Source organism: Stomoxys calcitrans, chromosome 4 (assembly GCF_963082655.1).
Source record: "Stomoxys calcitrans chromosome 4, idStoCalc2.1, whole genome shotgun sequence".
NCBI lineage: Eukaryota > Metazoa > Arthropoda > Insecta > Diptera > Muscidae > Stomoxys > Stomoxys calcitrans.
In genome coordinates this window covers 34273642-34291950 of record NC_081555.1, presented here as the reverse complement: position 1 = coordinate 34291950, position 18309 = coordinate 34273642, and the positions used below count along the sequence as shown (strand labels likewise).

At 39.9% G+C, this 18309-nt stretch overlaps 1 protein-coding gene across 16 annotated transcripts in view; it reads right to left on the bottom strand.

Annotated features, from left to right (window-relative positions):
• Window positions 1-17176, bottom strand: part of LOC106089068 (small conductance calcium-activated potassium channel protein) — a 965076-nt gene extending 947900 nt beyond the window's left edge. For all 16 annotated transcript variants that reach the window (XM_059367773.1, XM_059367771.1, XM_059367763.1 and 13 more), the window contains exon 1: window positions 16778-17176. The gene's annotated coding sequence lies outside the window, so the exon portion shown is untranslated. The remainder of the gene's footprint in view (window positions 1-16777) is intronic.
• Window positions 17177-18309: the final 1133 nt, after the last annotated feature.

The following is an 18309-nucleotide window of genomic DNA, read 5'->3' as shown; positions in this document are numbered from 1 at the left end:
AGCATGTTATGACGCTGAAAGCCTGGGTTCAAATCCTGGCAAGACCAACAGAAAAAATTTTTAGTGGTGGTTTTCCCCTCCTAATGCTGTGAGGTACTATGCCATGTAAAACTTCTCTCTAAAGAGGTGTCGCACTGTGGCACGCCTTTCGGACTCGGCTATAAAAGGGAGGCCTCTTATCATTGAGCTTAAACTTGAATCGGTCTACACTCATTGATATGTGAGAAGTTTGTGCCTGTTCCCTTAGTGGAATGTTCCTTGGTAAAAATTTGCAATTTGCAGATGAAAGAGTTGAGTGCATCCCCTTCCATAGTAATTACACCGATCTAGCCAGAGCTGGGTCAGTTAAAATATTAACCAAGGAGGGTATAGACCCTTCACCATCCTTGCGAGCATCCAGGCCTCTACCAGTCTACAAGGTACAGCAGGGCCAAACTACCCAAAATTTCGAAAAGTTTGATAGAGGTTCAAATATTCCGGTAGAGGAAAGGCCACTACGCCTTGAATCCGCCGAAGCAGGGTGCTCCAAACGGAATAGGACTTGGGATACTTTTTCAGCTAATGTATTCAAGAAAAACAAAGATTGACAATTGATAGACGAGGTGAAATCAGATAGAAGGCTTACTGAGGAACAAGACCGTCTGCAGGAGATCAGACGGGCCCAGAATTGCAAGCACTACCCCTCATCATAGTGGCAAATTTTGCGGATGGATCCTCCCTCGCAAGCCGCAAGGAGTGAGATAATTGCGGTCAATGAAAATACTGTGAGAAAACTGAAGTTGAATGGCTACCGCATAAGTGTAGGGCTAACAAACTCTATCGCAAGGCCCATTTCTGATATGGAGGATAGAGGTAGGGCCACTGTAAATACCGGATGATTAATGTGATTCAGCTTAATCTCCACCACTCTGTAGAGGCCACTGATTATCTTATCCTCCATTTGCATAGGAACGAAATAGACGAGGCGTTGATTCAGGAACCATGGATCTATGGAGGCAAAATCATGGGGCTCGAGGACAACAACGAGCAACATTGAAGGCATTAAATAATACGTGTGTGAGATCCAAGGTCCTGGGCCGCTGTTGGGGGTTACTGTTGCGTCTACAGGAATGCCATGCATTGACCCTATGCTGGGTGCCAGGGCACAAGGTCATAGAGGGAAATGAGAAAGCCGATGTTCTCGCTAAGTCTGGAGTGAATTTTCCCCTTGTGACGGTTATGGATGTGTATCCTGCCCTCTCGCAAATATTTTGTGAGCTACAAAGAAACTTAACTGAATCGCTTGAATGTTTGTGAGCAAACAAAGCTGATGTGGGACGAACGTTCGAAGCAGAACATAGAAGCTCTATTGTCAATGGAGAAGAACATTGGGATCATAACTGGGGAAGAACATTGGAATCATAATTGGACACAATAAGCTAGGTAAACATTTGTCTCGCATAGGCATTAGAAATGATGATATCTGCCGCTGGTGTCATGACATAGACGCTTTAGAGTATAGTTTTCAATTCCTATGTCAATGCCCTGAACTATCCGAAAGTATAAATAGGATTCCCTGGTTCTTTGCAGGCACTAGATGAACTCAGAGGCTTTAACCCAGTTGAATACAAGGCCTTCATCGAAGCGGCAAAGTGCGTGCGTTGAAGCCTGTCATTCACAAGATGGCCTAAGCGGAAGCTAAGATTAAAATCATCCTCCTCAAACTAACCTACTCACTTAGGGTTGCCCAAAAAGTAATTGCGGATTTTTCATATAGTCGGCGTTGACAAATTTTTTCACAGCTTGTGACTCTGTAATTGCATTCTTTCTTCTGTCAGTTATCAGCTGTTACGTTTAGCTTGCTTTAGAAAAAAAGTGTAAAAAAAGTATATTTGATTAAAATTCATTCTAAGTTTTATTAAAAATGCATTGACTTTCTTTTAAAAAATCCGCAATTACTTTTTGGGCAACCCAATATATTCTATTTAAAAATTTTTTTTTCTCCATTTCTTTTAATTTAGCTTAATTTAATTATTCCATTGAACTTGATAGCCACGAAAGGGCTGAAACTTGTCAGTGCCATTAGCATTAAGCAACTTGGCATTAATACGAAACCTTCGTTATATTACTTAGCGAAATTATCCTTGGCGCATTACTTAAATTTCTTTCTCCTTACTCATCATCGTTGAGTGATAATTTGCTTTACCAAGCTCCTTTAGACACATTTTTGGTATATTCAAATCCCTTTTGGTGCAAGAACATGATTAGTAGGGCATTTCATTGGGAACATATTTTTTTAATTACAAAATTTATCCATTTACCAAGGACTCACGTTTGCACACTGCAAAAATTGTGTCATGGGCACGTGGATGAAATGCTTTTAGACGTATTTAACAAAAGAAGTTTAGGGGAGGGGGTGGGGGTACCATTTGATACTTGCCGGATGTTTCCTGGTTTCCTTTGTCCTAATAGGATTTTATCCTCGTAGCAACAATAAATTAAGTTTATTATCAATGCTTTGCCAATGCCATAAAAGGTGTTTTAAACGCCTTACGTTTCCTTTGTGGAAGTGTCACATTGGCAATTGGACTTGGAATTTGGCATTTCCATGGTGTCCTTTAGATTGGTCAAACTGGTGCATGTTGTCATCATGAATTTGGCCATCATGTTTTGTGGTCTGTTTTATTTTATGTATATAAACCTTATAAAAGTTGCACAAAAAGTACTAAAATTTTTATGGCAATGATATTTTTCTAAATTTAAATCTAGAGATTATGAAGCTGATTGTTATTTTCAACCAATTTTATTGCCTCTTAACCTGGTATCTGATTTTGATTTAAAACACTTAATGACCACGATTGCATAAATAAGATGCTGTATGTGATGTGACCTAAACCATGATTTTCATAATAGCACTAAGACTGGTTAGGTTAGGATGAAAAGAGGGTGCGTATGTTAATCCGCCCCTTGCCACTATGGACATACACCTAAGCCAGTAATCGGCTTGTTCATCGCTCTAAATAGTAAGAAAAAAATAACCTCGAAAAATAAAATCCGTGGCACTTACCAAATCCTTAACTGTTTTCCATGCCACCCTCCTAAGTTAGTTCATGTCTGTTATTATGTCCCCGCCTAAGTATCGGTGTCTTCAAACCCCGAAAGCCGCGTAATGACATAGTAAATGCTCCAATGTCTCATCATCTTCCACACATGCCCTACACATGCTATCACTTGCCGCACCGATTTTACATGAGTGAGCTCATAGTCCTATGTATCCCTTTATGATACTGAAAGCTATACTGACCCCTTCTTTCTTACTTTCATTAATAGCCTCGTCTTCTCCAATCTGGATCCCCCCATAGGATTTTCGCCGTCCTACCGACCGTTTCGATGTTCCAGAGGGTTACAAGCGCACTCGTCGCCCACTCCCTTAACTCGGACTGCATCGACCCGAAAGGCTTCGGGTTAAACAAGTTTATTGACGGCAGTTCTCTGGCCTTCACTGTCAAATCATCTGCTTTCACATTCCCAGTTACTCCGCTATGGCCCGTCACCCAAACTATGCGAATTTTGCCATCTTCAGAGAAGGTGTTAATCTCCTTCTTACACTGCAAAACTGTTCGTGACCTTACCGTCCTAGTTGTTATTACCCTTATGGCAATTTTACTGTCGGTAAAGATGTTCACACTCGACGCACTCGCGTTAGCACCACACCACTTCATGCATTCCGTGATCGCCCGGCGGTCTAAAACAGATCTCAGTCCCTGGGTTCTCAATGTATACCTCAGGGACCCCAGGCCCACTCTGTCCTCTGGCTTTGATCCATCCGTTTAATATGATCTTCCAGATGGCAATACTAGGGTTCCGTAAATCCAAGACTGTGCCGATGGCAACAGTGCCTCGCACTCGACTTCAAGGTGCATCTCTGGTATCCGATCGGAAACCTCTTCCCTTCCTTCCAGGTTTTCTATCGTCGCCTCGATTATACCCCGATGGTATGTACTGCTCCCATCCTCAATCCATTCTCCCATCGCTTTAAGTCTCATAGCCGCAGTGGCTACCTAGCACTTAATCTGTATGTCAATGGGTCGTATATCTAGAATAGTCTACAGTGCCCTGGTGGGCGTTGTCCTCATCGCTCCGCCTATGCCAAGACAACATATTCTATGAACCTGCTCTTTTGCTCCATATCAGTCCACCAGTAAGTAAGTAATATTGGCCTAATCACGCTCTTGTAGAGCCAGTGGACTATCCTCGGATTCAGGCCCCATTTCGAGCCAACGGCCCGTCAACATAGTGTCCAACATCTGTGAGACTTCTCAGTACGCTCCTGAATGTGACATTTTCAATTCAGTTTCCTGTCCAAGATCACACCTAAATATTTGACCTTGTCAGATATCGAAATCCTCTGAAACGTGGTGCGTGGTCCCTTAGAAGTATTATAACATCGTCTGCGTAGCACACGGGTTCAAATCCCTACACAGTCAGCACCCGTAATAGGTCATTTATGGTGGTCACCCATAGGAATGGCGATAAAATGCACCACTATGGCGTGCCTTGTGCCACTCTCTCCCCTATATTTAGGTCATGGGAGACACAATTTATCCACCTGTTCCTTAGCATATGGTTTACCCAGACTCTAAGGGCCGTGTCCACCTAATACTAGGGATTCGATTAGTGTGTCGGTCCGCACATTATTGAAAGCCCTCTCGATGTCAATGCAAACCGCCAAAATGTACGTTTTGGCATCGAGAGATTCTTTTATTTTATGCACAACCTCGTGCAAGTCTCCACCGACCTCCCCTTGACAAAGGAATGCTATTTGTATTTGAGCAGTTCACTGGGTGTCCTACTCTTTATCATGGTGTCCGCAATACGTTCCATGGTTTTGAGCAGAAAGAACGTAAGGCTTATAGGTCTGTGGCCATTGGTGTCGCATAATTTGCCTTGCCTTTGGCATAAATACCACCCTTACCTCCAGCCAATCTTTCGAAGTATACGCAAGTCCCAGACACGCTGTGAAAATTTTGAACAGGTTGGGCGCCAGATAGACAGCCTCCTTCGGGTGGCAAGGTTTTCCTTTTTTTTTTTTGGAATGAATATGACCTTTGTGTCCCTCATCGCACAGGTATATATGGCATGCCTATATAAGCAGAGAATATCTCAATAAGCCAAGGTGCCAGTCTGTCGGACACAGCTTCTTTTTCAACCGGTGATACATCATCGGGGCCTGGCGACTGAAAGGAGTCGAAACTTTTTATCGCCGAAACGATTTTCGACTCAGATACAATTTCCCCAATAACTTCCGATGAATACATACCAGTGACAAGCTCTTCTAGAGCCACGTTGTTTGTACGAGAGTTTCCGAGGAGTTCTAGCGTTTCCTCACTCATCATACATACTCTGACTTCGGAATATATATCACCGTTATAGGTCTAGAGGATAGGATCTTAATTAGATTAGAGGCCTCAGATGTATCCTTCGCGGAGCTGCAGAATTCCACCCAAAATTTGTTCTAAGCCTTTTTCAGGTAGGCCTTGTATTTTCTTACAACAGCCTTGGAAACTTCCCAATCGTATGATGCCCTTGTGGCTTTCGCCCTGTTGAAGAGTATTTTTGCAACCCTTCTTTAGATCAATCAGTTCTAGGGTCCGCAATGGCGCTTGTTGTTTGCCCCTTGGCTTAGCTCTACGATCTACTCGAACGAGCGAGTCATTTAGAGTCTTCGTGATCCGCTTGATTCCATTTAGGACTAGAGGAAATAGTCGCACACCCTTTTCTAGCTAACCTAACCTAAATCTTCAGTGTTTAGCGATGGAAAAATAAAAACATTTAGACTAATATTTGCAAGAACACAGGCTAGGTGTTCCCCGTTCCTCATACCCTTGCAAATGCAAATTTTCCCATGAACATTCCATGTGCCATGTGCCATATGACTGCCGTACCAAATGGTACAGTACCACCTCAGAGGATAAGCAACACTAAAAATTTAACAGATGTTCTCGCCAGGATTCGGACCCAGGCGTTCAGCGGACATGCTAACCTCTGCGCCACTGCAGCCTCCACTACCCCTGAGTATTTAAAATCCAGGAATACTTAGTCCATTCCTCTACATACGCATGGTTCCTGGAGGAGAAACACCTCAAATTCTCCTACCATCGGAAGGACCTTTAGTGCGATAAAGTTAACTTTAAATAGCAGAGACACAAACCCATTCAATTAGCAGCACCCTGTTACGAGCTTAGCTGTCAATTTAAGACATAATACCTAAGAAAATAAAATCAAGAAAAATAATGAAAAAATTCAGAAGAAACGACAACAAGAGCATTAAAAGGACCACAAACATTGCGAATTTTGTAAAAATTATCTGCAAATGCATATTTTGGCCATTAACATTCCACTAAGGAACAGGGGCAACTTCTCACATATATATGAGTGATATGGTAAGGGGCCTCCTTTTTATAGCCGAGTCCGAACGGCGTGCCACAGTGCGACACCTCTTTGGAGAGAAGTTTTACATGACATAGTAACTCACAAATGTTGCCAGCATTAGGAGGGGAAAACCACCGCTGAAAATTTTTTTCTGATGGTCTCGCCAGAATTCGAACCTAGGCGCTGCGCTACGGTGGCCGCCGTAGTGCAGAGGTTATCTAACAAAGTAAAAAATGCATAAGGACAAATCTAAAATGATGGAGATTTATCTGCAGAAACCGGACCATAGTCAGATTTTAGAATTTCCATCACTGTTGTGTAAGCCTCGTCTTCTGAATCCGCCGGGAGTCATCCTCACAAGACTCTTTCGATCTGATTATGATGGGTTTGCTTGCGAAATCAGGGTCAACCAAAAAAGAGGAACTACTCTTCCTCAGGATGCTGAGCATTTGCGGTGTGAACGATGCCTCCATAGATGTTGCACTAACTGCAGCTGTCGAAGACCCTTAACGAAGGATGACCCGCCCTTACAGGAATTGTCGGTATGTCGTCCGTTCCTGTTTTCATCGTGGCAGGGGTAGTTAAAGGAATCGATAACTCTTTTTGGCCCAACGGAGTCTGCACTCAAACACAATTTCCCCAACAAACCCCTGCAGCTGTCGAAAAACTTTTTGAGTTTCGTCTTTTCCCGTTAGCGCACATCTCAAGCCTAATCCAATAATATGACCCACCCACACAGGACTTGTCGGTTCACATTTCGACGCCTTCCCTTCCTGTTTTGATCGTGGCGGAGGTAGTTTAAGGAGTTGAAGGTTTTTTTTTTGGCCCAAAAGGATACTTGACTCCAATACAATTGCCCCAGCAATGTCATGCGGATTAATAACTGCGAAAACCTCTTCCGGCTCCATCTCTGTATATTTTTATACCCACCACCGTATATTCATTTAGTCATTCCGTTTGCAACAGATCGGAATATCAATTTCCGACCCTGCAAAGTAGATATATTTTGGATCGTCGTAAACTTCTAAGACGATTTAACGATGTCCGTGTGTCTGTCCGTCCGTCTGTTGTAATCACTCTACAGGCTTCAAAATTTGAGATATTTAGCTGAAATTTGGCACAGATACGTCTTTTTGAGGCACGATGGTTGAGTTCTTGAACGGGCCAAATCGGACCATATTTGGATATAGCTGCTATATAGACCGATTTTCCGATAAGAACTTCCTTTTTCATCCGAGTTTGCTGAAATTTGAAACAGTGAGTAGTTTAAGGCCTCCCAACATACGACCTAACTATGGTTTGGATCGGACTATATTTAGATATAGCTGCCATATAGACCGATCTGCCGATAAAGGGTCTGATGCCCCTAAAAGCTTTATTTATTACCCGATTTCGCTGAAATTTAAAACAGTGGGTTATTTTAAGCCTTTCGACATCTAACCTAACTATGGTTCAGATCGGACTATATTTAGCTATAGCTGCCATATAGACGATAAAGGGTCTGAAGCCCATAAAAGCTTAATTTTTTAACCGATTTCGCTGAAATTTAAAACAGCGGGTTATTTTAAGCCTCCCGACATCTGACTTAAATATGGTTCAGATCGGACTATATTAAGATGTAGCCGCCATATAGACCGATCTGCCGATAAAGGGTCTGAAGCCCATAAAATCTTTCTTTTTTAACCGATTTTGCTGAAATTTAAAATAGTGAATACCTACCAACATCTGACCCAAATATGATTCAGATCGAACTATATTTAGATATATCTGCCCTTAAGACCGATATGCCGGCTAAGGGTCTGAAGCACATAAAAGCTTTATTTTTTATCCGATTTTGCTGAAACTTAAAACAGTGAGTAGTTTCAGGCCTCCTAACATAGGACCCAAAAATGGTTCAGATCGGACTATATTTAGATATAACTGCCATATAGACCGATCTCCCGATAAAGGGTCAGAAGCCCATAAAAACTTTATTTATTACCCAATTTTGTTGAAATTTGAAATACAAAATTCAACAGTGACTTATATTTATAAGACCACTCAATGCCCGTGCCGAGTTTGAGTGCGTAAGTTATCCAATTTTCACCTGATTGTGGCGAAATGGGATTCACTTATATACCCGAGGTGCTGGGTATCCAAAGTTCGGCCCGGCCGAACTTAATGCCTTTTTACTTTTTATTAGTAAAGAATTTCTATTTTTGGAGTGTTAATATTAATTAAACATCTGTGGCAAACTCTCGCAATTAAAGGTAGCTATCCTACAGAGTATCCTTTCTATGTGAAGAAAATCCTAAAGAAATGTTATTTTCTTCCTAAAACTCATTACTGCAATGGGCTTTATTAATTTTACCTCATTAACGTTGAACCTTCAAGGCACTGCTAGAGCACTTTTGCTCTACCTATGCGAACACCTTTAGCAAGTTAATTAAATTAATGACAATTAAACTACTCCACTAGAGCAATAAGCAAAAAGTCTCAGATCTTTAGTAGCGTCTCAAAACTAAACCACAATTTAATCCCCCCCACAAATGTTAATCCTTTAACTGAAAGTGCCGCAGTACACTGCCACAAGGCAGGCTTTCCCAACATCAAATGTCTCCTTGGCCAAAAACTCAAAAAAACCGTTGAAAATGGTAAAGCGAATCTTGTAGCTGGGGAGGCATAAACGCTTCTAAACTACTTGGCAGGCAAGTCGCCCCACCCTAAATAGAAATGTCGAAGCGAAATCTTATCAAAACATTTTGTGGCACATTTTAGCGTTTATGGCAAATGTTACGGTGTTTAGTTTAACAAGGATTTCACAGCAAAGTTCGTCGAAGGAATTTACCAAATCACTGGCAGCACGATACGCTTCAAATGTACAACAAGTATTTATTTATTTCTCCCCGTTGCGTTTTTCTCTACTTTTTCGTCTTTTTTTTCGGGTTTTTTGTGTGTGTGTGGGTGTATGTGTTGGTGGTGTTTGAAAGAAAGCTTAATGTGGTTAAACAGTTATGGCCGTGAAATATTCAAATTATTATAATAATGAGGATTGTAATATGTGCGCCTACACAACTTACCACCCACACACCCACCCACCTACAGGCGTCTCTGTTAGCCTACACCTCTGCCATTGCCTGCAAATACCTCCCCAGTTAATCGTAGTCAACTGGTTTGGTAATGTCACGGCATCGCCGTATCGTAACGCATAATTTCTGTTTTGTACTTTAATGAAGTGCTAAATCAAGGTTAAATGATAAATGAGCGTCGCAGCGAATATGATGCCGGACAAATTCACACAACAGCCTTATGTTAAAAATTAATGCCCCTATTCATTGGCAGAGGGGTGTTAAGAAAAATGTTGTTTGTTTTTTTGCTTTTACTAGACCACAAATGTGACCACCATTAGGTGGCAGCAGCCGCTTGTAGAGACAGCCGGCACATGAAGCACCCAGTGGTTCTTCGCTCATTCCAGGGTATCGTGGCTTTATTCCCAGGATAATAACAAATTAATTTTATTATGTTTAGAGTTGTACACAAGGATTTATGTGGGTCATAACATTTGAAAAACTTTCAAATGTCTAACAACACAAAATCTCTGTTGAGGGAAAAAAAAAACTTCAACGAGAATGATGAGGGAAATATGGGATATTTACATAGTTTTTGTCTATTTTCTAGGAGGTCCTTAAACACTTTATTGTTTTTTAAATCAATGGGCTTATAAGCCCAATGGACCCATGAGTTGTAAATCATCTACAATTTCCACAAAAACATATGACAAAATGGACCAAAACTTTTAATCAAAAAGTAAAATTTTTCATTTGTTTCTCTTTCGAGGAATCAAGTTTGCCCTAACAGGCAAAGAAAAACTAGAGATTACATTTTTATTTTATTTTTATACCCTCCACCATAGGATGGGGGTATACCAATTTCGTCATTCTGTTTGTAACTCATCGAAATATGCGTCTAAGACCCCATAAAGTATATATATTCTTGATCGTCGTGACATTTTAAGTCGAACTAGCCATGTCCGTCCGTCTGTCCGTCCGTACGTCTGTCCGTCCGTCCGTCTGTCCGTCCGTCCGTCTGTCTGTCGAATGCACGCTAACTTTCGAAGGAGTAAAGCTAGCCGCTTGAAATTATGCACAAATACTTCTTATTAGTGTAGGTCGGTTAGTGTAAATGGGCCATATCGGTCCATGTTTTGATATAACTGCCATATAAACCGATCTTGGGTCTTGACTTCTTGAGCTTCTAGAGGGCGCAATTCTAATCCGATTGAAATGAAATTTTGCACGACGTGTTTTGATATGACTGCCAACAAATGCGATAAATAAGGTTCAAATCGGTCCATAACTTGATATAGCTGCCATATAAACCGATCTTGGGTCTTGATTTCTTGAGCTTCTAGAGGGCGCAATACTTGTCCGATTGAAATGAAATTTTGCACGACGTGTTTTGATATGACTGCCAACAAATGCGCTAAATAAGGTTCAAATCGGTCCATAACTTGATATAGCTGCCATATAAACCGATCATGGGTCTTGACTTCTTGAGCCTCTAGCGTACGCAATTCTTATCCGATCAGAATGAAATTTTGCACGACGTGTTTTCTTATGATATCCAACAACTGTGCCAAGTATGGTTCAAATCGGTCCATAACCTGATATAGCTGCAATATAAACCGATCTTGGGTCTTGACTTCTTGAGCCTCTAGAGTGCGCAATTCTTATCCGATTGGAATGGAATTTCGCACGACGTGTTTTGTTATGATATGCAACAACTATGCCAAGTATGGTTGAAATCGGTCCATAACCTGATATAGCTGTCATATAAACAGATCTGGGGATTTGAATTCTTGAGCTTCTAGAGGCCGCAATTCCTATCCGATTTGGCTGAAATTTTGCATGACGTATTTTATTTTTACTTTCAACAATTGTGTCAAATAAGGTTCAAATCGGTTCATAACCTGATATAGCTGCCATATAAACCGATCTGGGATCTTGACTTCTTGACCCCTAGAGGTCGCAATTATTATCCGATGTACCTGAAATTTTGTACGACGGATCCTCTCATGACCATCAACAAACGTGTTTATTATGTTCTGAATCGGTGTATAGCCCGATACAGATCCCATATAAATCGTTCTCTCTATTTTAGTACGTGAGCCCCAATGGGCGCAATTCTTATACGAATTGGCTGAAATTTTACACAGGTCTCCAACATTTAATTTAATTGTGGTCCGAACCGGACCATATCTTGATATCGTTTTAATAGCAGAGCAACTCTTTTCTTATATCCTTTTTAGCCTAAGAACAGGTGCCGGGAAAACAACTCGACAAATGCGATCCATGGTGGAGGGTATATAAGATTCGGCCCGGCCGAACTTAGCACGCTTTTACTTGTTTTAATTTATATTTTCATTATTTTTGTTAAGTTTTTTTGTGATTGAAAACCAGATAGAAGCATAGGTGAAGCTTTTTTAAGGCACATACACTGCGCCAAACAAAAAGGTATTTTGCGCATTCAGTAAATGAACAATTCTCTCCTCCTAAGGAGGCAGGCTCCACCGAGGGTATCTTGTAAGTACTGCTGAAAGAAAAAGTATTCTTGACCACAAACCACGCCTCCATTCATCCATGGCTTCTGGAAAAGAATAATGCCAAATCCTTCTGCAATCAGAGGATCCTCCAAAGCTGTCATGCGGCTTTACTGTGGTGAAGAATTATCTTAAGAAACCTGAGCATTATCAGGATTTACATTTTTATCTAGTTTTGCTTTAGTCGTCATCTGTATTCCACAGAAATTCTTCCCCATTAGATTGGTTCTTGTCATGATGAGTTCCCTTACACTCTTTCTCAGAGCCCGGATCTCATGAGGATAGAGGCACTTTGAAATTTAATTTTTTTTTTTAACAGTAAGGAAGGGCAAAAGTCGGGCGTTGCCGACTGTATAATACCCTACACCTACCCTATAAGTACAATGTGGGATCTATATCCAATTCTGAACCAATTTTTGTTGGACCTCGGCGAGAAAATACTTTCAAACTGTAATAACTACGGTTGACAAATGACAAATTTATTGGAAATGGCCCAAAATCTGACAAACATATAAAGGGTGATTTTTTTGAGGTTAGGATTTTCATGCATTAGTATTTGACAGATCACGTGGGATTTCAGACATGGTGTCAAAGAGAAAGATGCTCAGTATGCTTTGACATTTCATCATGAATAGACTTACTAACGAGCAACGCTTGCAAATCATTGAATTTTATTACCAAACTCAGTGTTCGGTTCGAAATGTGTTCAAATTTTGACAAATTTTGTTCTGCGATGAGGCTCATTTCTGGTTGAATGGCTACGTAAATAAGCAAAATTGCCGCATTTGGAGTGAAGAGCAACCAGAAGCCGTTCAAGAACTGCCCATGCATCCCGAAAAATGCACTGTTTGGTGTGGTTTGTACGCTGGTGGAATCATTGGACCGTATTTTTTCAAAGATGCTGTTGGACGCAACGTTACGGTGAATGAACACATTTCGAACCGAACACTGATTTTGGTAATAAAATTCAATGATTTGCAAGCGTTGCTCGTTAGTAAGTCTATTCATGATGAAATGTCAAAGCATACTGAGCATCTTTCTCTTTGACACCATGTCTGAAATCCCACGTGATCTGTCAAATACTAATGCATGAAAATCCTAACCTCAAAAAAATCACCCTTTATATAGGAGCTATATCTGAAACGATTTCGAGCAAACTTCTCAGTTTTAAGAAAATTGGTTAATAAATGCAATGGTTGTAGGTGTAAAAATCGGGCGATATATATAAATGAGAGCTATATCTAAATGTGAACCGATTTCTATGAAATTCACCAGTAATGTCGAGAGTCATAAGAAAATTCGTCCCACCAAATTTCAAGGGAATGGGTTAACAAGTGACCATTTTATTGCATTATTACTGCAAATCGGACGAACATATATATGGGAGCTATATCTAAATCTGAACCGATTTCAAGCAGACTTCTCATATATTGTGGTAGTTGTTGAGGAAGATGTTGTTCAAAAGTTTGGAAAGTTTGTTCAATAAATGCGTTTGCAATGGCTCTAGGAGTGAAAATCGGGCTATATATATGTATAAGAGCTATATCTAAATGTGAACCGATTTCTATGAAATTCACCAGTAATGTCGAGAGTCAAGAGAAAATGCCTCCTGCCAAATTTCGAGCGAATCGATTAACAAGTGACCATTTTATTGCATTATTACTGCAAATCGGACGAACATATATATGGGAGCTATATCCAAATCTGAGCCGATTTCAAGCAAACTTCTCAGATATTGTGGTAGATGTTGAGGAAGGCCTTGTACAAAAGTTTGGAAAGATTGTTCAAAAAATGCGCTTGCAATGGCTCTAGGTGTGATAATCGGGCTATATATATATATATGAGAGCTATATCTAAGTCTGAACCGATTTCTATGAAATTCACCAATAATGTTGATAGTCATAAGAAAATCCTTCCTACCAAATTTCCAGAGAATCGGTTAACAAATAACCTTTTTATTGCATTATTAGTGCAAATCGGACGAACATATATATGGGAGCTATATCCAAATCTGATCCGATTTCTTCCAATTTCAATAGGCTTTGTCTCTAGGCCGAAAAACATGCCTGTACCAAATTTGAAGACGATCGGATGAAAATTGAGACCTGTAGTTTGTACACAAATTAATATGGACAGACGGACAGACAGACAGAGAGACAGACGGACATAGCTAAATCGAATTAGAAAGTAATTCTGGATCGATCGGTATACTTATCAATGAGTCTATTTCTCTTCCTTTTAGGGTGTTACAAACTAATTCACTAAGTTATAATACCCTGTACCACAGTAATGGTGTAGGGTATAAAAACAAGTAAGAGCGTGCTAAGTTCTGCCGGGCAGAATCTTATATACCATCCACCATGGACCGCATTTGTCGAGTTCTATGCGCGGTATCTTTTTATATCAAGTTAGTTACACATAAGAATTGCGCCTTGTAGAAGCTCAAGAAGCAATATTGGGAGATCGGTTCTAATGGGAGCTGTATCAAGCTATTGATCGATTAACACCATATTAGACACGTATGTTGAAGGTCATGAGAGAAGCCGTTGTACAAAATTGCTTCCAAATCGGATGAGAATCGCGCCCTCTAGAAGCTCAAGAAGTCAAGATCCCAGATCGGTTTATATGACAGCTATATCTGGTAATGGACCGATTGGAACCATACTTCGCACAGTTGTTGGATATCATAACAAAACACTTCGTGCAAAAATTCATTCAAATGGGGTAAGAATTGCGCTTTAGAGGCTCAAGAAGTCAAGACCCAAGATCGGTTTATATGACAGCTATATCAGTTTATGGACCGATTTGAACAATACTTGGCACAGTTGTTGGATATCATAACAAAACACTTCGTGCAAAAATTCATTCAAATCGGATAAGAATTGCGCCCTCTAGAGGCTCAAGAAGTCAAGATCCCAGATCGATTTATATGACAGCTATATCAGGTTATGAACCGATTTAAACCAAACTCGGCACAGTTGTTGGATATCATAACGAAACACTTCGTGCAAAAATTCATTCCAATCGGATAAGAATTGCGACCTCTAGAGGCTCAAGAAGTCAAGACCCCAGATCGGTTTATATGGCAGCTATGTCAAAACATGGACCAATATGGCCCATTTACAATCCCAACCGACCTACACTAATAAAAATTATTTGTGCAAAAATTTCAAGCGGCTAGCTTTACTCCTTCGAAAGTTAACGTGCTTTCGCCAGGCAGACAGGCGGACGGACACGGCTAGATCCACATAAAATGTCACGACGATCAAGAATATATATACTTTATAGGGTCTCAGACGTATATTTCGAGAATTTACAAACAGAATGACGAAATTAGTATACCCCCATCCTACGGTGGAGGGTATAACAATTGTATCCTTTGGGACACCAAGAAAAGTGTAATTTTCGGTTTCTTTATGCAACTTGGCCCAAATCGGTCCAGATTTGGATATAGCTGCCATGTAGACCGATATCTCGATTTAAAGTCTTGGCCCCATAAAAGGCGCATTTATAATCCGATTTCACTGAAATTTGACACAGTGACTTATGTTCGGCTTTTCGACATCCGTGTCCTATATAGTTCAGATCGGTATGAGGTATATGAGTATAAGGTATGAAATTTTCACCGAATTTTGATGAAAGGTGGTTTACATATATACCCGAGGTGGTGGGTATCCAAAGTTCGGCTCGGCTCTTACTTTCCTGCAAGTATTTACAGGCAAATTTTTACTTGAAAAGTATGCGAACAGACCTAATATAAGACGCAAAACTCAACTTGTATTAAGGATAAATATTTTTTAATGTCTAAATCTGTCGCCAACTAAAAGGTGTTCTTAAAAGGTTTGAAAATTGGACATCTTTAAGACAAGGATATTATTTTTAGTGTGGGTAAAATTTTATACCTTAAAATTAAGTTGTACAAGACACCAACCAGCATAGCTTCAACATTTCTATGTTTTTACCCTGCCGTGCTATTTTTATACTCGTTTCCCAATCCCTCTTTTAATATTTCAGCGTTACCTATTTCAAAATGTTTTATGCAACATTAATTTAAAAACCCATTTCAATGTTAGCATAAATTCATACCATCCGCAAACATGGTGTGGCTGTTGGAAAAATATGTACCAAAAAGAAAGGATTTGCCAATAAATCTAAATATCCGGTCTTCCGGTGATGATAGTGCAGCAAGCCAGTAAGGCAAGCAAGGCAAGACAAGACAAAGTTTAAGTTCATATGGTGGTGGGTATGCTTTTAACAAAAAACCGGAAACAGGAAACCAAAGCGAGCACCCACACACACAAACACACACACACACACACATCTAGCAACCAAAGAAGGTGTTTAATTAACCAAGGACAAGATAACAATTTTCACAACAGTTTGCTTACGTTTTTTTGGAGAGGCAGAGAGAGAGCCTTCATATATTTTTAGGCATATGTCTCTACAGCTTCATGCTAAAAATATGCATGGCCAAGAAGAAGAAGAAAAAGACGCAAAAACTACAAAACCAACAGCGAAATTATTTTCCCATCAAAGTGGGCCATACTAAAATGTTGGAAGTGTACCAGTACGCCGGCATTCCCCCGGGTAGAGATGCGGGAACCAAAAGGAAAAAAAAACGCCACAACATCAAATATAAAACAGAAGCAAATCCGTTGAAAATTATTTTTAAAACAAAGTTCAGATACAGTGCGAAATGTACAAATGGACGCAAGTACTGGCGGCTATAGGGTATATATGGATGTTTGTATATTTGTTGGGTACATATGTATGCAGGCATGTACTTACATGTATATGCGGTTGTTTTTACGCGTTTCTACGTTGCATATGGATGGAATTTGTTTGTAATATAAGATGAAGACGACAACGATGATGATGATGATGACGATGATGATGAAGAGTTTCGATGCCTGTAAAGCTCTAACGACCAAAAGTTGTTTGGAAAGTATTCCGAAAATTTCTTTAGGGGTTTGCCTGTTTGTATGGTAATTTCTCTTTGTTGTTGTTGTTGTTGTCGTTGCTGTTGTTAGGTCAGAAATAACTTTCTTTGTTAAACACTTGTTAAACTTATGCCTTAAAACTTGGTTTAATATTTTCCGCTTATTCTTCTTTTTATGTTTCACAATAAAATTTCACTTAAAATCAACTTTCTTTTGTTTCTCACTTTACAATTTGCACTTAAATTTCTTTTTTTATTTTTTAATTGTTGTTGTTGACGTGGATCTTCTCTTTCTCTTTTGTTGTTGTTATTTATGCCTAAGCTGCCTACTGTTGCTGGGTTTTGCCTTTCATTTGTTTGCTGTTGTTGTTGTTGTTGTTAATAAATTTTGCCACTCTTATCGTGTCAAATGGGCAATTGCTTTTGTTGTTGCTTTTTTTTTTAATTATGACATTATCTGCTCTCTCCAACTCTATTTTCTGGCGAGTTAAGGTATGCACATGAACGAACCTTACAAAACACTCATTATCACTCTCACTAGCACTCTCTTAATATTTGTTACACTCACACTCACACAACACAATGGTCACCCGCGAACTCTACTAATGTGTGGTTTATACAACGAAACGAAAGGTTTATTTGTTTATGGCTCTCCACCCTACTACACTCCGCTTGGTGTTGAGATGCCCCACAACTGACTCCCTTCTGCGGAGTAGGCAAAACCAAAGGCTTGAGAGATAAATTCGAATGGCTTGATGTTATTATGGCAATATAAAGGCAAAATTGTGCTTGCGTTAATTTTTGGGATCATGCACTCATTACTATGCGTTAGGGGTTAATGTGGTCAAGGGGGGGATTGCCTTTAAATGTGAACACTTGTTTTTTTGTAGGGGTTTTGTTTGGGGTTTTCTTGTGTTTTTTTTTCTCCGTATTCTTTAGCAAAATGCAAAACGTTGTCGTGTGAATTTTTGGTGTGGTTTTATGGTTGTTATTGTTATTGTTGGTCCTTTTTATTTTTATTATTATGGTTATTGTGGCATTTGCCGGATTTGTTCATTTGCCCATAGTAGCTAGGCAGGCGAGTGTTGGTATTTTCCTAGGGCCATGCAAAACAACTTAGTCCAGCCGCCAACAGATGTGACTAAAAACTCAAGCACACATATGGTTTTAATATTTTTTCTTCCTTAGATGGCGATAGAAAGCCACTATGCAAACTCTTTCTGTTAAAGGAAACTTGCTCTTTTTTCACTTCACTTCAACTATTTCCTCTTAAACACTTAAGCCTTTATATTATTTTATTTTAATTTATTTTTTTATTTCTCTCCGTGTACTGCCACGAGTGTATGCACCGAAAAGTAAAGCGAAACTAAGGTAAAACTAG